The sequence below is a fragment of the Paramisgurnus dabryanus genome, chromosome 3 (assembly GCF_030506205.2).
Source record: "Paramisgurnus dabryanus chromosome 3, PD_genome_1.1, whole genome shotgun sequence".
NCBI classification, from domain to species: domain Eukaryota; kingdom Metazoa; phylum Chordata; class Actinopteri; order Cypriniformes; family Cobitidae; genus Paramisgurnus; species Paramisgurnus dabryanus.
Window position 1 is genome coordinate 1,432,191 of NC_133339.1, and position 26,873 is coordinate 1,459,063.

At 43.1% G+C, this 26,873-nt stretch overlaps 1 long non-coding RNA gene across 1 annotated transcript; it reads left to right on the forward strand.

Annotated features, from left to right (window-relative positions):
- The first annotated feature begins 11,949 nt into the window (after positions 1–11,949).
- On the forward strand, positions 11,950–25,717 carry LOC135734101 (uncharacterized). The gene is made up of 4 exons (XR_010527161.2): positions 11,950–12,130; positions 12,372–12,428; positions 25,317–25,345; positions 25,481–25,717. It is a non-coding gene; the product is annotated as an uncharacterized lncRNA (long non-coding RNA).
- Positions 25,718–26,873: the final 1,156 nt, after the last annotated feature.

Genomic DNA, 26,873 nt, shown 5'->3' on the forward strand with positions numbered 1-26,873 from the left:
CCAAGCGCTACAATGATGTCAGGAGACGGGGGAATCCCAAGCTTGCCAGCATAAATCGGGCACACCGTGTAAGGTGGATCTGCCTCTGGACCTGACGCCAGCAGAGGACATCGCTGCGTCCCCCCCCCCGTATGAAAGTGTTTCGGAGGCTTTGAAATCGGACCCAAGAAACGCAAGCAAGGTCCAACCCCAAAGTACTCTTACAAATCAAGTTCATATACATTAAGGTTTCTTATGAAAACATTTTAATTATTATTTAAATAAAATAAACGTAATACAGCCACACAACAAACTTATGAAAATATTTTAATCGTTATTTGCATGAGAATTTTTTAACGCAGCCACACAATAAATAAAAACTATCACCACAATGTTCACCACAATGATTTCCCTTATCTCATGTGTTAATATTTTTTATTGTAACAATTTATGATTTGCAAAAATAACTGTTGCATCTGTGTAGATTAGATAAGCAAAGTGTATGCGCGTTGTGCACGCTATACATTATGGTCAAGCATGCGCCCTTAAAATAGCATAATGAACAATGCGCAACGCGCCACTGACTTTTTTTTTCTGGTCAGTGGCGCAATTGTTTTTTGAAACTGCAAAATAGCACCAGGGATGGTTTGCGCCGGAACACGCCTCCTTTTTTGCGCTGAACCGCCCAGGGAGCGCAAGTTCATTCCCTAGTTTGCCGACGTGCATCTGTGGAGGGAAAAACCCGCTGTGCGCCGATGCAAAATACGAATGATACATGCGTCACTGACAAAGTCAATTGCGCTGGCTGCAAGATAGGGCCCTTCGTGTGTTGTCCCAGAATCAACACTAATGTTTAACACATTCATTCTAAGAGTGTACAAATTAAACAAAACATTATGGTTACTATAGTTAAACCATGGTTAATATTCATTAGGGGTGTTTTTAAAACAATCTATATCTGTAACGGGGTGTCTTAGGTGAGGATTGAAACCGGGTCTTCTATACTCAAAGAGTGCGTTTACATGCACAGTCTTACGCCAATTATGCTCAATAAACTGATAACACGTGGGATCATGTAAACGCTGTTTTCTTTAATCGGGGAAAGCTCATAAACGTCGTTAGCAAAAACCGATCGGCACAGGTAATTTTTTGCTCATTACGCAGATTTCGCATGGCATGTAAACACTTAAAAGTCTCTGCTCGACAAAAGCAGTTGGCAGAGAAACTGTTAAAATAGAAGCTCATGTTACATTTACAGGTTCTGCACACACAAGAAGAGATACAACAGTACAGCTTAAGACAGATATGCCGTTGACTTTTTGAACGACTATTGTGTACTATAGGTGGTGACGTCACTGCCTGCGAGAAAACTGATAAGTCTTCAAGTCCCATGTAAACGCAGTTGTCTGCATAGCCGGCTTATTGATTTGCATGAAAACAGTTTTCTGTAATAAGCAGAAAGTTTTTGATAGTTATCCGCTTATTATGTGCATGTAAACGTACTCAAAGTCACTGATCTTACTCACAGAGCTAACTCCCCACTGAGTGAACCCAAGAGCAGAGATAGGAAAACAGCACAGAGACCTGGATCTTGATTTAACTGATAAATTTTACTGAATGAAAAAATACAACAAAAATAAAGGAAGCCGTGCTTCCAAAAAACAGGGAAGAGAAAACAGACACAAGGGTCAAAAACATAAACTTTCAAGAGTAGCATATAGACTGGCAACTGGTAACAAAAACTCAAGACTGAACAAAGAAGGCATGGCAAAACCTCACTTATAGAACAAAAACAGGTGTAACACATCAGGCTTAATTACTAAGTATCAGAGAAAAGCGCCATCTGCTCTCCAGGAGGAAGCTAACAGTCCAAAGATGAGAATCTTACAGAAGCCCCCCTTCTAAGAACGGCTCCTGACGTTCCCTTGAAGGCCTCGGTGGGTACGGTGAAAAGTTGAAATGAGTGTTGGGTCCAGAATGTCTCGAGCAGGTACCCATGAGCGCTCTTCTGGGCCATAGCCCTCCCTGTCAACCAGGTACTGTACTCTTCCCCGTACTATGCGAGAATCTACCAGCCAGTATAGGCTGGTTTTCCATTGATGATTTGAGCAGCTGGGGCAGGTTTGCAAGCTGGGGACAGAGGAGAACAAACAAAAGGCTTTAATCGAGAGACATGAAATGTTGGGTGGATTCTCATTGATCTGGGCAGAAGCAACCGGTAAGATACTGGGTTTATCTTCCTGAGGATCTTAAAAGGACCAATATAGCGTGGACCCAGCTTGCGAGATTCCACCCGCAGGGGGAGATCTTTGGTTGCCAGCCACACCCTTTGGCCAGGACGAAACATAGGCCCCAACCTCCAGTGTCGGTTTGCCTGCCTCTGTTGTTGTTGAGAGGCCTTCTGGGGGTGAAAACCAGAAGAGAGGCTGATGTCAGACCCAATGAGACGGCCAAATGCCTTCCAGAACCGGGATGTAAATTGAGAGCCTCTATCAGAGACCATATCTTGTGGGAAGCCATGTATCCTGAACACATGATGCATAAGGTGCTCTGCAGTCTGGCTTGCTGTGGGAAGTTTGGGTAAAGGCAAGAGGTGACATGCTTTTGAAAATCTGTCCACCACCACCAGAATGATTGTATTACCTTGTGATTTGGGCAAACCTGTTACAAAGTCCATAGATATGTGCAACCAGGGATGTTTGGGGATAGGTAAAGGGTGCAGTAGTCCTAGGGGGTGGGTTCTGGGTTCCTTGTTCTGGGCACATATGGTACAAGCGGCAACAAAATCCCGAACATCTCTTTGCAACTTGGGCCACCAAAATCTCCTTTGGATGAGTCTGCAAGTTCTTGTGGCCCCAGGATGACCAGAGGGGAGGGAAGCATGTGTCCACTGCAATACATCAGAGCGTAATCGGTTAGGTACAAAGAGACGTCCTGGTGGACCATTACCTGGATCTGGCTGCTGCCGATGGGCCTTTTTGATGGCAGCTTCAATGCCCCACTGGATAGCTGCTACTATTCTGGAGGTCTGTAGTATGGGTTCTGGTCTGGACTCCTGCTCTGGGATATCAAATTGCCTTAAAAAGTGCATCTGGTTTCAAATTCTTGGAACCTGGGCGGTAAGAAAGAACAAAGTCAAACCGATTAAAAAACAGAGCCCAGCGAGCTTAGCGGGAATTTAATCTCATAGCTTCCCGAATGTAAGTAAGGTTTCTGTGGTCTGTCCAGATGAGGAAAGGATGCTTGGCCCCCTCCAACCAATGCCTCCACTCCTCCAGTGCAACCTTAACTGCCAACAGCTCCCAATTTCCAATGTTGTAATTCCTCTCTGCTGCAGACAGTCGGCGAGACAGAAAAGCACATGGGTGAAGTTTGTTGTCAGACCTGGCTCTCTGGGACAAGACTGCTCCTACCCCTATGTCAGAAGCATCCACCTCAACCACAAAGGGCAACTCTGGGTCTGGGAGAGTTAAGATGGGAGCAGATGTAAAGAGTCGTTTCAACTTGTTGAAAACCTGGTTGGCCTTTTCTGTCCATCTGAATGGCTGAGCAGACTTCTTGGTGAGAGCAGACAGATGTGCTGCAACAGAGCTGAAATTTCTAATGAACTTTCTATAAAAATTGGCAAAGGCAAGAAAGCGTTGTACCTGCTTTACAGAGCTGGGCTGAGGCCATTCCCGTACTGCATGGACCTTGCCAGGATCCATCTGAAGATTCCCCTTGGACACAATGAAGCCGAGAAATGGGACTGAGGAAACATGAAACTCACTTTTCTCCAACTTGACGAAGAGGCTGTGTTTAAGTAGCTGGGACAAGACCTGTCGAACATGTTGAACGTGTTCCTGGTAGTTTTTAGAGAAAATAAGGATTTTGTCAAGATAGACAAAAACAAACTTGTCCAGCATCTCCCGTAGTACATCATTGATTAGAGCATGGAAAACAGCTGGGGCATTGACCAGGCCAAAGGGCATTACCTTGTACTCATTGTGGCCAGTGGGAGTGTTGAATGTGGTTTTCCATTCGTCACCCTCTCTAACTCTGACCAGATGGTAAGCGTTTCGCAGATCCAATTTAGTGAAAATTGTGGCACCTTGTAGGAGTTCGAAAGCAGTGGTCATCAGAGGCAGAGGGTAGCAATTCTTGATTGTGATGCGGTTAAGACCCCTGTAGTCAATGCAAGGCCTGAGGTCGCCATCTTTTTTTTCAACAAAAAAACCCTGCCCCAGCTGGTGAGGTTGAAGGACGGATGAAACCATTATCCAAAGCCTCGTTAAGATACTTCTCCATAGCAACCCTCTCAGGAGCAGAGAGGGAGTACAGCCTACCCCGTGGAGGGCATGCCCCTGGGACCAAGTCTATAACACAATCAAATGGTCGTTGAGGAGGAATGGAGGTAGCTCGGGACTTGCTGAAGACCTCTTTGAGATCAGCATACTCAGGAAGAACTCTGGACACTTCAGGGAGGGACCCAGAGGGTGCACTTATAGTCTTTACGATAAGAACCTTGGGTGTTTCCGCTGTCTGAAGGACTAGAGATGACTTGAGGGGAAAACTTAGAGACTTAGCATTATCAGACTTGACCTGAGATACAGGTAGCCCTTGAGTAAAAGGTATGTTATGGTTGAGGGGGGCAGGCCACCTGGAGAGTGTTGACAAAGGTCCTGAAAATGCCTTCAGTAACTCGGGAGAATGACAAAAGGAGAGATTAGAGACACAACAATAATTCTCCAACTCTTAAAAATACCCCTGGCCCAATCTATATGTGGGTTGTGACAGGATAGCCATGGAAATCCAAGAACTAGGGGAAGCTCTGGTGATTGGATCAAAAAAATTGCATTAACTCCTTATGGCCCCCAATTTAAAACTGAAGAAAAGGAGTACAGTGACTAACCTGACCTGAGCCAAGGGGTCTGCCATCAAGAGCAGTGATGGTTAGAGGCTTCTGGAGAACCAAGGATGGAATACCCAAACGCCTGGATACGTCTAGATCCAAAAAATTCCCAGCAGCCCCAGAATCAATGAATGCTCCCAGCTGGTGATGTTGGTTGTTTCTGAGGATGGTGGCTTGGATAGTAACTCCAGAGGTAGCAGGATGGGGGATGACTTCTATTCTCGTTCCAGCTCCCCCTTTCCTGGACGAGAGCTGGCTTTTCCCGACAATTCAGGACAGCTGGATCGGAAATGGCCAGACTTGCCACAGTACAGACAGCGTCGCTCCCTCATCCGTCAATCTCTTTCAGTCTGGGTTAATTTAGTTCTACCCAGCTGCATGGGTTCTTCCAAATCACAGGGCCTACAAAGTGGTTCAACAGTATTGGAGAATTCTGGAGGGTGACGTGGCCCAGGTTCTCGGCATCGTTCTTGCTGACGATCTCTGAGACGATGATCTACTCTGATTGCCATATCGATCAGGGATTCCAAGTCCGATGCAGGGTCCCTAAATGCCAGCTCACCCTTAAGTTCTGGAGACAAAGCTTGGTGGAATGCTGCCCTCAAAGCATGTTGGTCCCATCCACTTTCAGACGCAAGAGTACGGAACTCTATGGTGAACTCAGCCACACTCCGAGTGCCCTGACAGAGTTGAAGTAAACGATAATCCACATCCCCTATGCTGGCAGGGTGGTGGAAGACCATCTTCATTTCAACAATGAAATCTCTGCTGTTGGCTGAAAGTGGAGACTGTTGGTCTCTGCAGAGCAGAGAGAATGCGGTCCACATTTGAAGATGGTGGAGTCTCCTCTGCTGGATTCATGTTGATGGTTCAGTCTTGCTGTAACAGGGTGTCTTAGGTGAGGATTGAACCCGGGTCTTCTATACTCAATGTCACTGATCTTACTCACAGAGCTAACTCCCCACTGAGTGAATCCAAGAGCAGAGATAGGAAAACAGCACAGAGACCTGGATCCTGATTTAACTGATACATTTTACTGAATGAAAAAATACAACAAAATAAAGGAAGCCGTGCTTCCAAAAAACAGGGATAAGAAAACAGACACAAGGGTCAAAAACATAAACTTTCAAGAGTAGCATATAGACTGGCCACTGGTAACAAAAACTCAAGACTGAACAAAGGCGGCATGGCAAAACCTCACTTATATAGAACAAAAACAGATGTAACACATCAGGCTTAATTACTAAGTATCAGAGAACAGTGCCATCTGCTGGCCAGGAGGCAGCTAACAGTCCAAAGATGAGAATCTTACAATATCAAATTCAGTAGTTAACTAGGACTAACTGTTTGCTGACAGTGAGTTTTATTTATGTTGTCAGTCAGACACTATGAGCTTTAGATAACGGTAGATAACAGATGTGTAAGTGATTGTAATGTATGGGAAAGACAACAATAAGTGTCCAATAAAATTTCATAAAAAAGTTATGAAATGTAATTTGATAAGGAGATAAAAAATAGATTTAGCACAATTTAGTGAAGTGAGGTATTACAAATCACACAACTGATGAGGAAGAAAAGAGATTTTAGAGCTGTTGTGTTTTATATGTATATTATATATAATATATATAATATATTAGACATTTTAATACCACTAAAGTTTGAATGTTTGTCATTATTAGTTTACTGCTGACTGTGTGAAGAGCGTCTTTCACAACTGAAACATAGATGTAACCATGTATAGCAAATTGATTTAAAGTAGGTGAGAATTTCAGCACTGCTTGTTTAGGAGTTTGTGCATATAGCTATGTTTAGTCTGTGGTGTTATCAGCACAGTCATGACATCATTTCCTGTATATGCATTAGTCACTTGACATTTGATGGTTAATGGCTGCTGAAAGAGAGAGTTGCGTCAACTACATTCACTTCAATGGAAAAGTTTTTTACAACAACGGTAGATCATGGAGCTTCTCAAAAGTTACCAGAGGTTACTGTCAGCCCCTTACGGCGCATTCACACAGGGCATAAGCGTTAACGCTTAACGGAAGCCTTGTCTGAAGCATGGCCAACAGCCAATCACAGGGGCCGCAGCACATGCTCTGGTCTTCCATAAACGTAATTGGCTGGCTCTGCCTAGGTTATTTGCATAAGGAGATATGATTGGCTGACGTACGCGTTGCCGCTTGAAAAGTTGAGAAATGTTCAACTTCTGCCGGGAGCAACGGCACTGACGCGGCGCCGACGGATCCACAATTCAGTTCGCAATGCTTGACGTCACCAATTAAAAGTGATTGGGAAGCGTCAACGCTTACGCCCCGTGTGAATGCGCCGTTAGAGCTGCAGCAGAACAGACTGAATGTGATTAACTTGATGAAAGACTTAAAAGTAAACAGTAAAAATAATGTAATGTTTTATAATATCACAACTTGATTACATGAGAATAATATTGACAGGACTAATATACACTCTAAGAAAGGATGTGTTCATTTTTTGCACATTTTTGTGTTATGCTACTTAACACTGCCGTGTTAAAAGTGCTGGTTGGTTAGCAGATAAACTAGCAGCTTTATACAATAGAAGGTAAAATTGGGCAAATATGGAAAGAAATAATACAAAAATGGGAAAAGGCTTTCTTCTGTCTTCATTTATTGTGTGAAGTTGTGTGAAAACTACATTGTGTTATAAGATTTGGGAAAGGAATAAAGAAAACACCACAACTTTGAATTTAAGAGATCTTTTTGCCATCTGATCACACATTGTGATATACAGTAGTGTTATTCATATTTACATATCAAATGTGAAATTATTTTTTCATGCAACAAGTTTTTTCTCTTTGTTGTTTTCAGTGCTGATTTTAAACATCAACTCAGGACAAACTGAAGGTGACTGAATTTGATTTGTGTCTTTCATGTAAACAGATCTTTGATGAGATTGTTAAAGCTTTATTTTCTTCTTTCCCCAGATTTACCCAGAGCTACAGTGAGTGTAACACCAGACAGATCTGTGTTCACTGGAGAGACAGTCACTCTGAAGTGTGAGATAGAGAATCAGCATAGACCATTAAACTGGAGATATCTGTGGTCTAACAGTCATACTTTAGTGTTTAACTCTGAGCGTTACACTGTAAACAGAGACTCTCTCACTATCACTGGAGTTAATGAATCTGATCAGGTTGAGTACTGGTGTAGAGTTGAGAGAGATGAACAAACTTCACTATCAAGCTCGGCTGTTTATCTCACTGTTAAGTGTGAGTTCAACATCAGTGTCTGTAAAATAGGATATTTAAGACAGAAACATCTCATTTGTGTTAATTATCAGAAACACTATGTCAATTAATTGACATTTGTGAATTCATGTAAACAGATGGTGATGAGTTATAATTTCATGTTCTTGTTTATTCAGCTTTACCCAGAGCTACAGTGAGAGTAACACCAGACAGATCTGTGTTCACTGGAGAGACAGTCACTCTGAAGTGTGAGATAGAGGATCAGTACAGAAACTGGAGATATCTGTGGTATAAAGGCAGAACTGGAACTTCAGTGTTTGTGGGAAACATCTACACCATCAGATCACCATCAGATCAGGATGAGTTCTGGTGTAGAGGAGAGAGAGATGGACGACCCTCATCCTCACAGGACAGTGATCATGTGACTCTCTCTGTTACAGGTCAGTAATTACTGTAATAAAGAAAGACTCAGAAAGAATCTTCTTCAACATTTACATTTTTGGACAAAACTTTATGTTTTGTCTAATACTTAAATCAACCCACATTTCTCATCCACTGTATATTTTGAATGTATTTTAACCATCAACATAAAGGTACACAATAATATAACCATAATTAAAGGCAGGGTCCATGATCTCTGAAAGCCAATGTTGACATTTGAAATCACCTAAACAAAAACACCACCTTACCCAAAAAGAATCTGGATCTTCTTTTGATAAACCCGCCCCACACATACGCAACTCAGGCAACGATGTCATTTAGTAGACACACACCTTACTGCTGATTGGCTACAAGTATGTTTTGGTATTTGGCCCAACTCTCATTTCCAAAGCGTTTTTCAGAAATCGTGAACAGTGAGTCTGTACATGATTGCTGTTTTTAACTATGAAAGCTTTAAAGCTCCACTGTGTAGTTTTTTGAGTTAATTCTTAGCAAAAACCCATGTGTTCTTTCAAAAGTATGTGCTCATTCATGTGTTATTACTTCCACCTACTAATCAAAGTATTCTCGTAAGTGTAGAATCTGCTATTTAGAATACATACGGGCGAGTCGCTCGACTGGCTGAATCCATGTTGTGCCTCCAACTTTGAAAAACATTTGCTGACGAGGGACATTCCTGAAATTCAAGTTCCGCCTTTCTCGCTTTCAGACTAAACTCCAGAGTAGGTGGCATACGTCATCAAGACAGTTATTTCAGAATATTAACACTTATAAAGCTGACAATTATTCCTAGATAATCGTACATTGATGTAATATGCTTATGACTTGCGAATGTAATGCTCAGTTAACTTAAATAAACCAGGCTTGATGATGTATGCAGCCTGCATATGCGACCTGCGTAGGCTGAAAGCCTTTGGATTGAACAACAGCCGCACACCATGATGATCCCGCGATGTAATGCTTTGATTTGAGGCAGATTTGAAAGCCTTTTGAAGACCTATTCTCGAGGACATTAAAACGAGTCGAAAAAGAGATTTAAAAATACAACGCGACAGGAAAAACAAGAAGATCAAAGTCAATATTGGAGTAATGTTAGTTTTCCAAGATAATGAGGCTCAAGGGATGCTGAAGTTGCCTGCTTTTTATCTTCTCCACAGGTAATTCAGCATATTTGTTTAAATCTATACAGTCTATGGTGTAAACTCGAAGTTGTATAGTTCCTTGGCTAACTATAGCATGGTTATGCATAACACTACGTCTTGTTATGCCGAGTTCAGACTGCATGATTTTAGCCCTGATTTTGACTTGTTGACAGGTTTTGAGAAATCGCCGAAAAATGCCCGAAATCACAGGCAAATCAATGCTTGTGCACGCGAGTGACAGTTACACAGTGTGAATTATCAAAGACGCGTTCTGATTAAAAATCATGCCGTGTGAAATGTGTTTTTACCGAAAATATCATCTGCGATGACCTACAGCCAATGACAAAGCAACATACAGGACAGCTGGAAGTTCGGGGAGGAGTCTCTCCAAACATGTCCTCCTTCATAATCTTTATTTCTTCTTCTTTCTGCTGCAAATGAGTGCACATGCAATTTGTACGGTAAGCTTCTTGCGGGCTACTATTTTAAATAATAATTCTAGTCTTATGTGAGAACTCGCGTTGTTTCCTTCGCGTCACTTCTCACGTACGTTTGGTTGTGAGACGTAGGCTGTTTCTTAATATGCGTTCCTCAGTGATCTTGCATCCTCGTGTTCTCACTCTACGTCATCATTAACCATCGAAGAGTTAAGTTTCATGATGTAGCATATAAGCTCTGCAAAGATTCAATAACAACAGAGTCCTTTTAGAGTAGTTTATTTTTAGTAATTTATGATCGCCGTCTCTTTAGGAAACCAAAACATCTGTTATTTTAAATGAAGTATTTGTTCTGTAGACACGTATGCGTCTGGAAGGAACTTAACTTCTGGTCTCTCTTTGTTTAAAGGTCTGGTTATTGGTTAAAATTAACTGTGGAAACAAATACCTTGTCAAAAATAACAAATGATATGGGTTCAAAAAGATGTGGGGAGAGGGCGATCATACTGTAGATCACCGCTTTGTGAAGGAAGGTTTGGCAGCCGATCTGTAGTTAACATTGTATACACTAATTTTAACACAGTAACTGATTTAAGCAATTTTGAGCGTGGCATGGTTGTTGGTGCCAGATGGGCCGGTCTGAGTATTTCACAATCTGCTCAGTTACAGGGATTTTCACGCACAACCATTTCAAGTGTTTACAATGAATGGTGTGAAAAGGGAAAAACATCCAGTATGCGGCAGTCTTATGGGCGAAAATGCCTTGTTGATGCTAGAGGTCAGAGGAGAATGGGCCGACTGATTCAAGCTGATAGAAGACTCGTTACAACAGAGGTATGCAGCAAAGCATTTGTGAAGCCACAGCACGTACATCCTTGAAGCGGACAGTTATTGGACAGTTGAAGACTGGAAAAATGTTGCCTGGTCTGATGAGTCTCGATTTCTGTTGAGACATTCAGATGGTAGAGTCAGAATTTGGCATAAACAGAATGAGAACATGGATCCATCATGTCTTGTTACCACTGTGCAGGCTGCTGCTGGTGGTGTAATGGTGTGGGGGATGTTTTATGGGCACACTTTAGGCCCCTTAGTGCCGATTGGGCATTGTTTAAATGCCAATGCCTACCTGAGCATTGTTTCTGACCATGTCCATCTCTTTATGACCACCATGTAACCATCCTCTGATGGCTACTTCCAGCAGAATAATGCACCATGTCACAAAGCTCAAATCATTTCAAATTGGTTTCTTGAACATGACAATGAGTTCACTGTACTAAAATGCCCCCCCCCAGTAACCAGATCTTCAGAGCAGAGTCAGAGCATCTTTGGGAGGTGGTGGAATGGGAGCTTCGTGCCCTGGATGTGCATCTCCCAAATCTCCATCAACTGCAAGATGCTATCCTATCAATATGGGCCAACATTTCTAAAGAATGCTTTCAGCACCTTGTTGAATAAATGCCACGTAGAATTAAGGCAGTTCTGAAGGCGAAAGGGGGTCAAACACAGTATTAGTATGGTGTTCCTTATAATCCTTTACAATAGGTATGCGTATGTGTATGTGTACGTATGTATGTAGGGTTTTCCGCATGGTTGCTACAGCAGTGCGAGGATGCATACATGCCCAAGTCACACCCAACTAAATTCTTTGTGTTTTGCTTTATGTAGTTCAGTGTCTGTTTGTAGCAAATGTTTTACTATGTACTGCACTGCAATATATATGGCTAAAATGACAATAAAGTTGACTTGACTTGCATATGGTTATGTAAAATATAATATATATAATATATATAAAAATATATCTCTGCTTTTTCAGCCGCAGGATCTTCATTTCTTGGTCTTATTGTTGGTCTGTGTCTTGGACTGAGCGTCATGTTTTTGATCTTTTTCTTGGTCCTGCTGTGGTGCTACAAAAACAAAAATCTCTCTCAGTCTCCCTCGGCTGTCAGTCCACAGCAAAACATCAGTCAGACATCAGATCAAAAACAGACTGAAGATGTTTACACTCCACTGCAGTTTGGTCAGTTCATACAGTATTTGCCAGTTATTTGCTTTTATAATGACTGAGATCCTAACAAACACCTAATAACTGCATAGTAAAAAACACTCATAGCAATACCCTGGCAAACACCCTCAATAGCTTTGCATTGTTTAATTCAATATAAACATGTGACAAATATATTTTATAAAAGCTTACTTTATAAGATATAAAGTTTGGACAAATGCTTTGTTGAAACTATTCATTATTTTATTCCCTACAGGAGATTCTCATCTTTATGACTGTATTATTACAACAGCTAATAAAGACACAAGCTCAGGTAACAAAGTGATGTTTTCATCTCATAAAAGCAAAAATGTTTTTTAAGGGTCAAATTATTTTCCTTTAGCAGTGACTCAGGCTATACCATTGATGTATTCAAGAAAAAAGAAACTTTAGAAAATGTAGAAACAACTAGAAGAGTAAAACTAAAGACTGAAAGGAGCAAACTCTTAATCATTTCTTTATTCTTTGATAACTTGCATGCACAAAATTTTGTCAATCTGACTGAATTTAATTGAAGGTTACGACAGAACAGTTTACATTCACCATAAACATTGCAATCTGAGTAATATATTTGTTAACATCGTACGTACATTCTATATAATCCGAACCGAACGTCTGCATAAGTGCACAGACAGGGTTGCCAGATTTGCAATGGACGAGCCCAAATTCAAAACTAGCCCACAAGCATTCCAATGACTACTCACAGCCTAAAAGCCAATAACTAATAAACAAAAATCTTGTGGAAACTGTTTAAGCAGTAGCCCAAATCTGAACTCGAAAAAGCAGAGAATTTGGCCACGCTGCGGTCTTGCACGTTCACACTTTATCTCTGGATAAATGTACAAAGTCAAAGCTGAGTTGAGTTGGAGAAAGTTGTTCTTAAGAAGTGTTTAGATATTGGCAATGAAACGTCTCGGTTACGGATGTAACCCTCGTTCCCTGAAGGAGGGAACGGAGACGTCACGTCGTGACCGACGAATTGGGAACTCGCTTAGAGAGACCAATCTGCTTCGAATACTACTAAAACGCCAATGAACTTGGCATTGAGATATTTGCATAATGCTGGCGCCGCCCCGCCAGGTGCGTATATAAGCAGCAGGTGCAAATGAGGAAATTAGCTTCTTTTTCGCTGAGAAAGCCGGAAAGTGTGACCGGCCGTAACAGCAGGTGGCAGCACCTGTGGCGACGGGACGTGACGTCTCCGTTCCCTCCTTCAGGGAACGAGGGTTACATCCGTAACCGAGACGTTCCCTTTCAGTCGGTCACTACGACGTCACGTCGTGACCGACGAATTGGGAATCCCTATCAAAACGCCACTAGGGGCTGACCTCTTCCAGTGTCTGCGTAAAGCCCTCCGGTTCCACTTAAGGATAAGGAGAATTAGGTTTTAAGGCAGAAGGCCGGGCACTAGATGTTCCTTTAACCCCACAGAAGTGCCAGCGACTGGGAAGCGCCCTACCTGAGCGGGATAGGAACGCTGCGGAAGCCACCACCCGTTTGAAGGGTTAATGGTGGGCGAAAGTCAACCGTAGTTGAGGTAAAATGACAGCCGTGGCTGTGTAAGCAAAGCAGTGCTCTGCTAAGGGAAACGTGGGCTAGTAGGATTAACCCCACGGAAAATACTCACAAAGGAACCCGGTGGGACACAATGTGGAGCCCGAGCCAACACGTAGGTTCGCGAGGATGCAGCTAGTGAAGGCTGACAGCCAATGCTCCGCAACAAAGGCTGCCAAGGCAGCGGAGGAAGAACAATTCAAACCATTACGCATTTTTGTTCTGAAGGCCTTCCATACTGATACAGTTATGAAGCATCAGATGGAGGCTGCAAGCCGACCTGTGAGACTGTTCTCCGTGCTCCCCCTGGTGAGGAAAGAACACGAGAGGATACAGGCTCAATACGAACACTGTAAAATCTAATGAACGTATTAGGTGTCGCCCAACCAGCAGCTCTACAGATGTCTGTTAGCGAGGAACCACGAGCTAGAGCCCAAGATGAGGCAACGCTCCGTGTGGAGTGCGCTCTCAAATTAAAGGGGCAAGGAATACCCTGAAGATTATAAGCCAGGGCGATAGTATCAACTATCCAATGAGACATCCTCTGCTTAGTGACAGCTTTCCCTTTCTGCTGGCCACCATAACAAACAAAGAGCTGGTCTGAGGTCCGGAGGCTTTGCGTGCGATCCACGTAGAGTCGCAGTGCGCGTACGGGGCACAACAAAGCCATGGTTGGGTCTGCGTCCTCCGGAGGCAGCGCTTGCAAGCTCACCACTTGATCTCTGAAAGGAGTAGTGGGAACTTTGGGCACGTAACCTGGTCTGGGCCTCAATGTTACACTTGAGGCAGCAGGACCAAACTGAAGGCACGAGTCGTCAACAGAGAATGCATGTAAATCCCCTACTCTCTTCACTGAGGCCAATGCTAGCAGGGTCAGAGCTTTCATTGATAAAAACTTCAGACTCACAGACTGCAAAGGCTCGAACGGGGGGGCCTGCAGGGCTTTCAGCACCATGGACAGGTCCCAAGGAGGAATAGAAGGAGGGCGCGAGGGGTTTAGCCTACGAGCGCCTCTTAGAAATCTAACAACCAAATCATGCTGGCCAACTGTTCTGCCGTTAATAAGTGAGTGATGAGCAGAAATAGCAGCGATATCAACTTTAATGGTGGAGGGTGACAGCCTACCGTCTAACCTATGTTGAAGATATAAAAGCACGGTGTTAATAGGGCATTCTCTGGGGTCCTCGCGTTGCGAAGAGCACCAGGTGACGAAAAGGTTCCATTTAAACGCGTAAGCCCGTCTCGTAGACGGAGCTCGTGCCGCGTTGATTGTGTTAGATACCGCATGCGGTAAATCACTTAAACCTTGCGCGCGCTCAACGACCACACATGGAGATCCCACAGGTCGGGGCGCGGGTGCCATAATGTGCCCCCTCCTTGAGAAAGAAGGTCCTTCCTCAGGGGAATCCGCCAGGGAGGGGCTGTCGCGAGGAGCATTAACTCTGGAAACCAATTCTTGCTCGTCCAATATGGGGCGATCAGTAAAAGGTTCTCCTCGTCCTGCCTGACCTTGCACAGTGTCTGTGCGATTAAGCTCACTGGGGGGAATGCATATTTGCGCATCCCCCGAGGCCAGCTGTGTGCCAACGCGTCCACGCCGAGGCTGCCCTCGGTTAGTGAATAAAATAGGCGACAGTGGGTATCGTCCGGCGACGCAAACAGATCTATCTGCGCACGACCGAACTTCTTCCAAATTAGCTGGACCGTCTGGGGGTGGAGTCGCCATTCGCCGGGGCGCGCCGCTCGAGAAAGCGCGTCCGCTGCTGTATTGAGCGAGCCCGGGATGTGAATGGCACGAAGGGACCTCAGATGCTTCTGACTCCAAAGGAGGAGATGACGAGCGAGATGCGACAGGTGACGGGAGCGCAAACCGCCTTGACGGTTGATATACGCAACGGTCGCAGTGTTGTCGGTGCGTACTAGTACATCCTTCCCTCGCAGCTCCGTAGCGAAGCGTACGAGTCCCAGATATACTGCCCACAACTCTCGGCAATTGATATGCCAGTGCAACTGGGGTGCTGTCCACACCCCTGAAGCTGTAAGCTCGTCGTACGTGGCACCCCAGCCCGTGTCGGACGCATCTGTGTGTACAACAGCATGCTGAGCGACCTGTCTCATGGACACACCGGACCTGAGAAACGCGGGGTCCGACCACGGGGGGAATGTTAGGCGACACGCAGGTGTAATGGTTACACGATGGATGCCGGCGCGCCACGCTCTCCTCGGGACTCGATCGTGAAGCCAACGCTGAAGCGGTCTCATATGGAGCAGTCCGAGCGGTGTCACGGCCGCTGCTGCAGCCATATGCCCCAGGAGCTTCTGAAATTGTTTCAGCGGGACCGCATTCTTCCCTCGGAATGAACCGAGGCAAGTCAGAATTGACTGGACGCGCTCTTCTGTCAAACGCGCCGATAAATCGATCGAGTCCAGTTCCATCCCGAGAAAAGAGATCCTCTGCGTGGGGCAGAGTTTGCTCTTTTCCCAGTTGACCCGAAGACCCAAACGGGCGAGATGCCGAAGCGTTAAATCTCTGTGCTCGCACAGCGTCCGTCGAGAATGCGCTATTATAAGCCAATCGTCGAGGTAAGCCAATATGCGAACGCCGCTCTCTCTGAGGGGTTTTAACGCCGCCTCCACTACTTTCGTGAACACACGGGGAGAGAGGGATAGCCCGAACGGTAAAACTTTGTACTGGTAAGCCCGTCCCTCGAACGCAAACCGGAGAAACGGTCTGTGACGAGGGATTATGGACACATGAAAGTACGCGTCTTTCAGGTCTATTGCCGCAAACCAATCTTGGGGGCGAATTGAATTGAATATTTGCTTCGGTGTTATCATCCTGAAGGACCTCTTCTGCAGAGATTTGTTCAGAACGCGCAAATCCAAGATCGGTCGCAACCCGCCGCCTTTTTTGGGTACTATAAAATACGGGCTGTAGAAGCCCGATCTCATCTCGGTTGGAGGGACCGGCTCGATCGCGTCCTTCGCCAACAGGACTTCGACCTCTGCACGCAGTACGTGTGCATCGGACGCTTTCACCGTGGTGAAACGAATGCCCGAGAATTTGGGTGTGTGCCGGATGAATTGAATTTCGTAACCGAGGCGAACAGTGCGTAAAACCCAACGAGACGGGCTGGGAAGCTGAAGCCACGCCCCCAGGGACCGTACGAGGGGAATTAACGGCACTGTCGGGGTACCCGCGGTGGGGCGGCTGAGCGGGACAGGTGGTACTGCCGGTACGTCTGCTGAGGCAGCATAAGTATCTACAGTATGTGTGTGTGTGACACTGACCTGAGCCCGCTGAGGGTGACGGTCGTCTGGTCTCCTCAGCGGAGAGCACAGACTCCGAGGAGGGTGCTGGTGGTCCCGTCTCCTCAGCGGAGAGCTGGAACTCCTCAGAACACCCGCTGGCGATAGAGGAGAGGGAGGAAGAGCATGTGAATGCCCGCTCACATCTCTCTCGATCCTCTGAAGACCTGGAGAAGGAATAGGAATGCACTCTTTTTGTGGTTTTGTGGGTGCCGGCTGAGAAGCCGGCGGAACAGAAACAAAAGGAAACCAAAGATTCTCCACCCGGCCCTCTACCGGTGGAGGGAGCGATGCCATCACCGTCTCCCGTAGAGTGATCCCATCCAATCCCAGGTCGCCCGTCTCAGGGCCGCTTCGTCTTCCGTTTGCCACGGGAAGCGGGTGGGGCGGGCGGGGCGGGCTGTCGACGGCTGTTCCCCCTCCGTGGCCTGGAAGATCTTCTAGTGGGGGGGGCGGAGGCAGCCGCCGCAGGGCGCCCTCGGCGAGGAGCAGACGGGCCCGCCGGCGCTGGAGGGCGAGATGCAGGTCGCTTGCGCCGGGGCATGATCTGTGCGATCGCCTCTGTCTGCTTCTGGGCGGCGGAGAACTGCTGGGCAAAGGACTCCACCGACTCACCGAAGAGGCCAGCCTGTGACACTGGAGCGTCCAAAAACTTGTTCTTGTCCGCTTCCGACATGTCAGCCAGACATAGCCATAAGTGGCGTTCCTGGACCACCATCGTGGACATGGCACGACCAATCGCCTGCGCTGTCACCTTCGTAGCGCGAAGAGCCAGGTCAGTGGCAGCCCGGAGTTCCGAAAGGACAGGCGAGTCGTGTCCTCCCTCGTGCAGATCCCTCAAGGCTTTGGCTTGGTGAACCTGCAGCAACGCCATTGCGTGCAGGGCTGAGGCCGCCTCTCCACATGCCTGGTGGGCAGCGCCCGTTAAACCGGAGGACTGTCTGCAGGCACGAGAGGGGAGGGTTGGGCGGTCCTTCCAAGAGGGAGCGTGTGCCGGACACAGCTGCATCGCGACGGCACGCTCCACGGGAGGGATCCCCGTATAACCCTTAGCGGCTCCGCTGGTGAGGGAGGTGAGGGGGGAGGGCTGAAACGGCCGTAATCTCATGGAAAACGGCGACTTCCAGGTTCTAGTCAGCTCCTCGTGCACCTCGGGGAAGAAAGGCACCGGTGGAGAGGGTTGTGAAACCCGGGCAGCTCCAAAGAACCAATCATCCAGGCGGGACGGTTCGGGCTGAGGGGGGGGAACCCACTCTAACCCTACGGTCTCCGCCGCTCGAGCGAGCATGGCCACCATCTCTGGATCGAACTCCGGCGTCCCAACCCGACCAGAGGGAGGAAGGGCGTCGGGGTCCACGTCAGGGGGAGGAGGCCCACCCTCGGATGCTGCGGCGTCGGTGGACCCGGAGGGCGGCACGATGGATTCTAGAGTCATCGTAGAACACGACGCTGAAGTCTCCATCGGCACATCAACCGGCTGTGGACGAGAAGGCTGAGAGCCTGAGGACGAATCCCCCGCTCGGCTCAGCACAGTGATGCGCAGGTCGTCTTTTGAGAGCTTCACAGCCGCACCGTGGCGGCGTTCAGCACTCGCATGACGAGGGTTGCGTTTTTCCCGGAGGAAAGACAACCGTCTGCGCAAATCCACAAGGGACATGTTCTCGCAGTGAGAACACTTACCCCCAGCGAACGCTGCCTCTGCGTGCTCGATGCCCAAACACGAAAGACAACGCTCGTGACCGTCCTTCGGACCCATGTACTTGCCGCACCCAAGATCGCACGGACGAAAAGCCATCCTGAAAAGGACGCTGATGTCCGGATATACGAGAGAGTGGCTGCCTTTAACAAGGCACAAAGCTCTCTCGTATCACTCTTTTAGGGAAATTCACTCAGATGCTTAGTTGATGAGCGCACAGGAAGGCAACGCACACACTAAACTCAAAACAAAATAAAGATGTAGAGTCGTGGAATTAAGCGAAGCGTCCGCTGTGGTACTGCTAGTCCAACCAACTTCAGCAATCGAATCCCACCAGAGTAGAGTAGCTTCTCAGTAGCAGATACTGCCGGCTTTCGAAGCGATAAAAAGCTAATTTCCTCATTTGCACCTGCTGCTTATATACGCACCTGGCGGGGCGGCGCCAGCATTATGCAAATATCTCAATGCCAAGTTCATTGGCATTTTAGTAGTATTCGAAGCAGATTGGTCACTCTAAGCGAGTTCCCAATTCGTCGGTCACGACGTGACGTCGTAGTGACCGACTGAAAGGGAAACACAATTTTAGCCTAATGTTATAAAAGTGCACTGTAAAACCTAAAGTTAAATCAACTCAAACCATTTAAGGAAACCGGCTGCATTAAACTAAGTTTTAAAACACATACATTTCAGTGCTGTGAACTTAAACAAATTGAGTGATATGCAGTTATGCACATATATTTTAGTTCACACTACTGCCTAATTGATAAAATCCAACGATTCACAAGTTTTACATGCATACTTTTCTCCTGATGATCGGATCACAGATTGGACGACACCGCCCCTTTCAATGTGATTGATATTTGGATCTGATCGTCCTCAATCGTATTGATTAAGGTGTTTACATGAAGGCTTTTCAATCCAAATGAGCCATCAATACGATTACAAATGGATTATTTGGTTGCATGTAAATGTAGCTATTGTAGACAATGCAAGTGAATTAGCATGTCTCACCTATGATAATATTAAACTCTAACCTAAGACTGCCTATTCTCCTTACCTCTCTGTAAACCCTAGAGATGATTGTGTGTGAAACTCCCAGTAGATTAACAGTTTTTGAAATACTCAGACCAGCCCTACACTCTTAAAAATAAAGGTGCTTAAAAAGGTGCTTCACAGCAATGCCATAGAATAATTTTTTTTATTTGTTCTACAAATAATTTTTTTTTATACATTTATATAATCTAAAGAATTTTTTTCACCTTAAAGAACATTTTCTGAAACAGAAAGTTGTTTAAAAGGGATAGTTTACCCAAAAATGGAAATTTGTCACCATTTACTCCCTCTCATGTTATTACTACGAAGGAAGATTAGGGCCAAGCTAAAATAAAAATATATAACCATCTTGAGATTAAAGTCATTAAAATGCAAGAATAAAGTCATTATTTAACAAGAAAAAAGTCAGAATAAATATAATTTCGAGAATAAAGTCGTTATTTAAAAAAGTCCTTATTTAACGAGAATAAAGTCGTTATTTAATGAGAATAAAGTCGCAGATCTGCAAAGCAGATACCAAATTACATACCTGTCTTATTAATAAAACAATATGAAGGATATGCGCTTAGAAAGGCAATTTTATGGAATTTTATGGAATCTCCCTCACATTATCCTTCCTCACAATATGGGGGAAGATAATGTGAAAGAACAAAATTCGGTGCACACCTTAATAAAACAGGCATGCAATGAACAGAATATCGTAATGAATAAAGAGTTTCGTTAATTAGGTAGGGTAAGCCCTTACGAAAATTACCCATGGTTTTAATGTGGTAAAAGTTTAGTAACCATGTTTTTTTTTGGTGTATTGGTTACTATTAGCAAAACCATGGTTTTACTACACTAACCATGGTTTAACTATGGTTTTTGAAAACCATGATTGTCAAAACCATGGTTATTTCGTGGTAACCATGGTTTTACTACAGTTATCATGGTTTTTTGGTTTTCATGGTTAATTTTCGTAAGGAAAGTTACGCACATGAAGGCGCACCTACTATAAATGAAAGTGCACAGGTGATGGGGGATATAATCGTATGGCCGAGGGAGCAATGGAAAGTCTTTACGGCTTTGTGAACTAACAATTGAGAGAAATGCAACGAGTAGGCTACGTTTCATTTTAGGCTTGTTCTCATGAAAGCAAAATCTTTTCTAAGTGCAGACCCATTATAACCCTAAAAGGCAACATCAACATTGAATACACAGTAATATTCAGCAAACATTTTATTAATAAAACATTCTGTGTACAGGCAAGCAGAACACAAACCGCTAAAGTGCATGTTTGTTTCCTTTATTGAAAACAAGCACATTCTGGGCTTTTCTGCTTGACTGTACATGCTTATTAATAATATATTATAGTGTGTAGTCAATATAGTGTATTTATATCACTGTCTTAATGCAGTAAACAACGTAAAGAATAGGCCTAAACTGAATTGACTTCATTCTCGAAATATTACGACTTTATTCTCGTTAAATAACGACTTCATTCTCATTAAATAACCACTTTATTCTCGAAATTATATTTATTCTGACTTTTTTCTCATTAAATAATTACTTTATTCTCGCATTTTAATGACTTTAATCTCGAGATGGTTTTATTTTTTTATTTTAGCTTGGCCCTAATCCTCCTTCGTATATAAAACCTAGTAGGAAAAAGGAAAATATTTTGAGGAATGTTTGTAACCAAAACGTTCGTGAGCCCCATTCACTTCTTATAGTAGGAAAAAAGAATACTAGGAAGTGAATGGGGCTCACGAACGATTTGGATACAAACATTTCTCAAGATATCTTACCTTTGTGTTCATCAGAACAAAGAAATATAAAATAAAAAAAACATTTAGAAAAAGAAAGTTTCATTCGGCACCTTTAATTTTAAGAGTGTATAATGGCACCAACAACCATGCAACGTTTAAAGCCGGGAATACACTGCATGATTTTTGGCTGTACCAGACGAAAGATTACCATTGTGAAACATTTGTGGCGATTAATGTGATCGTGGCTCTTCATCTGTGGTCCTATGTTGTACAGTGAGAGAGGTTCAAAGATGTCTGTTTTCCCAGTCTTGCATCCAAAGATAGCCACGATAGTTTTCTGAGTGTCAGAAATTCAGCATGATCAATGCACAGTGGGTTTGCTGCTACGACCTGCCTATATGTTTACCACTAGCGCCTGCTGTTGATGTTGCGCTAACGTGAATTGCAGCCATCAAAGCCTCCGATTCAATAGATGTTATTAACATAGTCTACATGCTTTTCGTACACAAGTTTAAACGATCCATGTCACACAGTGTCATAATGTCACGACAGGGTTGTAAGGACAGGACGCAAACGCAAGGTTCAAAATAAATAACATTTAATAATAAAAACACGAGGGCAAACATGGTGAAAGCAGGAACACAGGAACATAAACACAGGAAACAGACAGGGTATCAATGACAATAATCCGGCAACCGGTGTGACAGAAACAAGGCATATAAATACTAAGACAATTAAACACAAGACAGGTGTAGTGTATTGGCGTAATGAGTCAATGAGTGTCCAGGTGAGACGGATCAGTGCAATACACAAAACATGACACGGACTAGCCGTGACACATAAGGTCTTATCAGAGGGCAAAAACATGCAGTGTTTCACGGGCTTGTAGTCACTTAAATCCTCTTTCTTCCCCTTTCTGATGCTCAGTTTGAACTTCAACAAGTCGTCTTTACCATGTCTAGATGCTTAAATTAATTGAGTTGCTGTCTTCTGATTGATTAGCAATTAAACAGGTGTACCTAATCAGTGTTGGGAGTAACGCATTACCAGAGGTGTAAAGTACTTGAGTAATTTTACTTGATTACTGTACTTAAGTATTATTTTTGGGGATTTTTACTTTACTTGAGTACAATTTAAAATCAGTACTTTTACTTTATTACATTTTTTAAGAAAAAAAGTACTTTTTACTCCTTACAATTTTATTTACAGTCAAAAAGTACTTATTTTTTAGAGATCACTTTATTCTATTTTCCCTTACTCTTACCAAACCAATTGAATTGTGCTGACGGACAGTTTAATTTAAATGTTATTTATTTTCCTTGGCCGAGATACAGCGTGCCACTCCCTGAAATTCATACAGTCGTAGCTCAGGCACCTTAAGTCCGGGGTGTTCGCCCTTCGGGTCCCTTATCCTACCTGAGAGGGCCTTTTCAACAAGCCAACCCCCGACTCTCTAACCCTTTCTGTGGCCGACGGTCTCCTGAATTTCAAACGTCCGTGGCTCGGTCGCTTTAAGTCCTAGGCATTCGCCCTTGGCGTCCCTTATCCTGAGAGGGCCTTTCCAACGAGCCAACCCTGACGCTCTTACCCTTTCCCCGGCTGAGATACAGTGGTCATTCCCCTGATTTTCGCTACAGCCATGGAAAAAATCAGACTTAAATGTATTTCTGGAAATGTGATTTGAAAAGTATTTCAAACCACCTCTGGATATAGCTTGAAACAGAAAAGAAAAAACTGATTTCATGTGGTTTTTAGCCGTTCACACGTTCTAAATGTGATTGGGTTCCAATCGAATATGCACCAAAATCAGATTTGGACTGACAGTGTGAACAAGAACTAAAAAAACTCTATCTGCACTGGCTGGCTATGAGATGCTTGATACTCAATTTTGAAAATCAGCTTCTGCTTTAGTTAAATTCGAGGTTTCAAAACTTTGAGTAGCATGTTGCATACTGAAATTAGGTCGTTTTATAGTTGAAATACAATTAAATACAAACAGTTGTAAAGCAGGATAAAACCTTGTATGTGGTGCATTTACTTCATGTTTTTAGAGATTAAAAGCTTAAACAAGAATCTCTAGTTAAAATTTTTCCTGTTACTTTTACTTTTTTAATACTCAAGTACAATTTTAATGTGGTACTTTTTACTTTTACTCAAGTATGATTCTGGCCAGATACTTTTACTTTTAATTGAGTAAAATTTACACTCAGTACTTGTACTTTCACTTGAGTAACATTTTTGAATACTTTTTACACCTCTGCGCATTACAAAATATAATATATTACAGTAATATATTAGTTTTTGCTGTAACGCAGTAATATAACGCATTACTAATAAAATTTTGGTAATATTTTACTCGTTACAGTCTTAGTAACGCGCACGTTACAACAATGCATTTCAAAAATGCATTTCAAAAATAGACCGTGTTATTTTTTTTATTTTTTTTAACCAATGCGCGCGACCAGCATCCACACAGGAAAAATCTGCGTCCCAAACCGCATACTTCCATACTATTTAGTAGGCGAAAAGCACTACTTTTCGTACTCTTTGCCTACTATATACTGTAGAATGGAAGTAGGGGGTTTGGGACGCAGCAGCGTGTGGCCGTTTCCAGGTGCTGTATGCAGCATGTACATTTTTACTTTAATTTTGTATTTAAAATGCGATTTGGACGCGGTGCGCGTTAAATATAGACGCGTTTCTTAAAGAGCCGAATCTGGGAAGTCCGCGGCTGTATAAGCATTGACTAAAGTGGTCGCAATCAGGTCCGGTAGCGTCGCACACGCATACTGCGAATGAGAGCACTAAGTAAAAGCAACAGAAAGTTTCTATCGGTCTCCCATGCTTATTGAACCTCAGAAGTAAAGAGGCTTTTAGAAATCTTGCCAGTAAAATCAATATCACACCAGCAATGACAAGGTAAGTTAACGTTGCTATGGTTACAGTCCATATACATAATATATTGCTAGGCTATTACTATGTATGCTATCTACAGTTTTATAATAAACAGCAACCAAAACTACAACGTAGTGTAGACTTAAACATGGTTATCTAAATAGCACATTTAAACATCACTGTTTAAAGTTTTTACCAGCCTTTGTATGGGAACCTATATTCATTGTTTGGCAAAAAGCAGTGTTCCTCTGTTTGTCTATGTTTTATATGTTAGTCTACATGTAATCCTTATATTGTACTGAAATGAGTTGTATTCCTTGAGGCCTGATCCTCCAATAGCACTTTTGATAAGTTGTGTCAACCCAGTGCATGCCAGGTTTGTGCTGTGAATCTGAATCAAAAGTGAAGAATAGAAATGAAAAGAGGTTGCGTGTCTTGCCATGTTATTAGTCTATAGTTTGCATTACAGTGGGCTCTAGCTTTATTGTGTTTGGGATGTTGTGTACCATAATTTACCAGACTTTTACCAGATCATTTGTCTATGTTTATGATTCTGACAGTGATTGTTACTGTATTTTGCCATAAGTCTTCACTGTGCCTATTCAAAGCTCGAGGGCCAACACATAACTTTTAGATTTATAAGCATCGATAAACTACATTTTAATATTTTATAATGCCACGTCATACTTCTGATATTTTGATGAAAGTAACTCAAAAGTAACGCAAAAGTAGTGTAACTCATTACATTTCAGAGTCTGTAATATTGTAATGTAACTAATTACTTTCAAATTACAGTAATTTGTAATATATAATGTATTATGCTTTGGAAGTAACTTGCCCAACACTGTACCTAATGAAGTGACCGGTGGGTGTATATCTAATTTTTCTGTTTAATTTCTATAAACAGGAAGTTAAACTGGAAGGGAAGAGATCAAGGTGAGATCAACTACATAAATAATAATAAACAAAAGTAAAAAAAGCATCTTTTAGTATCAAGATTAAAAAGAAATATTGAAAGATTTTAAATTCTTTGTAGTCGTACAGTTTAAAACTTATAATATTTTTTTTCAGATGTTTCTTCTAGATCTATTGGTGTGCCTTATGCTCAGATTAACTAATAACCAGAGGAGGAAAAGACGGCAATACTTTAACTAATGCTCAATATAATCAATATAAACCTTCATGTGCATCAGAGAAAGCTTGCTATTCTTTAATTGTCTAATTGCATGATAGTTTTTTAGCATATTTTTTATTAACATTTCATGTAAGTCTGGTGTGCAGCATATAGCATCTAAGATGACCTGACTTTCAGTCCTTACTTAATATACATGAATAATATTTGTCTGAATACTTTGTTTGTCTCTTAATGCATTTTTCAGCTTAATGGCATAATAGGGTACATCAGAGCTGTCATTTGTCCCAAAATGATTTTGTCCCATATTTGTCTGTTCAAAAATAATGTAAATAAAATTTAGTTTAATATCACTATTTTCTTTTAACAGTTTATGAGATCAAATACAAGGGAAATATTTAGGCCTTGCGTACACACTGCAGCTAAATTTGGTTATCACATTTATTTTTAGTACTTAATCCTTTTCTCTACACACACGCACGCACGCACGCACGCACGCACGCACGCACGCACGCACGCACGCACACACACACACACACACACACACACACACTTCAGTGATTTACAGGAATGACAACCGCATTTTACTATCAAATTAAATCCTGCAAAATGCAGGTGTTGACAACTGCATTTACACAAACTCTGTCTAGTGTATGCACAATAATGTACATAACGTGCACATGTCTCTCTTCTGCAAAAATAAATGCCTAGGAGGGGAAAATGTCTTCTGTTTGTGCAGAAAATAACAGAGGTACAAGCGTTTACTTGTGTTATGTGTTGCCAGATCTTACACATAAAAAACAACAAACAAAAAATCCCATGATAAACCGGCATAAATTCAAATGCTCAAAGACAAAAATAGTCTAATTTGAACTTGATCGCTTCATGAACCAAAGCCGTATGGTAGAGCGACACAACTAAAGCACAAAAAATTAAATGTGGATGTCACTCGCGTAACTTTGTATACGTGTGTATGAGGCCTTAGTCAAAAAAAAAAAAAAAATGTTTATATGAGTGAACTTGCTTAGGCTATACTGCTGACTGAAGCGAAATAGACAATACAAATAAATATATTTAAAAGTAGCCTATAAATATAATTAACTGACCCAGCTGTTATATTAAACTAGAAAATTTTGTACAACAGCTTAAAAGGCAGATCTGACTATTTAAATGCTTATGGATTTTATTTTGAAAATTTTTAATAATCACTACACTACATACTACACTTAGGGCTCCATCATACACCCGGCGCAATGCGCGACACAAGTGTCTTTTGCTAGTTTCCACCCTGCGCAATTATCATTTTCACGTTTAGTGCCACGTTGTTTAAAT